Below are 1026 nucleotides of genomic sequence, written 5' to 3'. Positions count from 1 at the left end.
AATAATATTTATTAAAATTTATTATATTATTAAATTTATAAATAATATTATACATCTAAGTTTGTTTGTTATTTAAATTTAATTAAGTTAATTTAATATAACAAAAATTAATTATAATTAATATTATTTTAAATTTTATTGATTAATTTAATTGGACTCAATTTATAAAAAATTTAAATGTGTAATATTATTCTAAATTTATTTTGTTTTTGTCAAAATTTATTAGATTTGTCACAACATATTATGCTAATTGTCATATGACATAATTAGGGGTGCACATGAGTCGGGTGAAGCAGGGTTTAATGTGACCTAGACCCGACCTAAAATATACACCGGGTTTATTTATTAGACTCGAACTCGACCCTAGACCCGATGAAACCAATACACTTTCGGGCCACAATTATATCGGGTGAAAACCGGGCCGTTAACATTACATTACGTTGATACCTTCTTGTAAGCTAGCATGTAAAAATATCCAAATTTTCAAGACTCCAACCATTATTTAACATGGTAAAATTCACTTAGAAAAATATAACAAGAACCAACCCTTCTTCAAAATTAAAGCATAACCACAATCAATACTAAAGTATAACCACAATCAATACTAATATTGTCTAATAATACCAAATATTTAAATCAATACAAATAACACAATATTATGCATTAGTCTAAGTCTTATGCATTCTAAACATAAAACATTAACTTATAGTCTTATAATGACTAATAACACAAAATATTAATTTTGTATGATGACCGGGTCACCGGGCCGACTTTGGGTGACCCGAGCTATGGCCAAGACCCGACCCGAAATAATGACCGGGTCTATATTTGAGATCCTTATCCGGTCCTAAACCCGATGAAATCACACCAAATTAGTCCCAAAAATGTTCGGGACAGGGCTGGACCTTCGAATCGGGCCGGGTCTGTGCACCCCTAGACATAATGATATGACAGATTAATATTATGTGTCATAGAATGATTAGTTAACTAATTATAATCATAAATACAACAATCAATTATTCTGTG

The sequence above is a fragment of the Arachis ipaensis genome, chromosome B02, assembly GCF_000816755.2.
Source record: "Arachis ipaensis cultivar K30076 chromosome B02, Araip1.1, whole genome shotgun sequence".
In the NCBI taxonomy this organism is placed as follows: Eukaryota; Viridiplantae; Streptophyta; class Magnoliopsida; order Fabales; family Fabaceae; genus Arachis; species Arachis ipaensis.
This window is presented reverse-complemented; position numbering follows the sequence as displayed.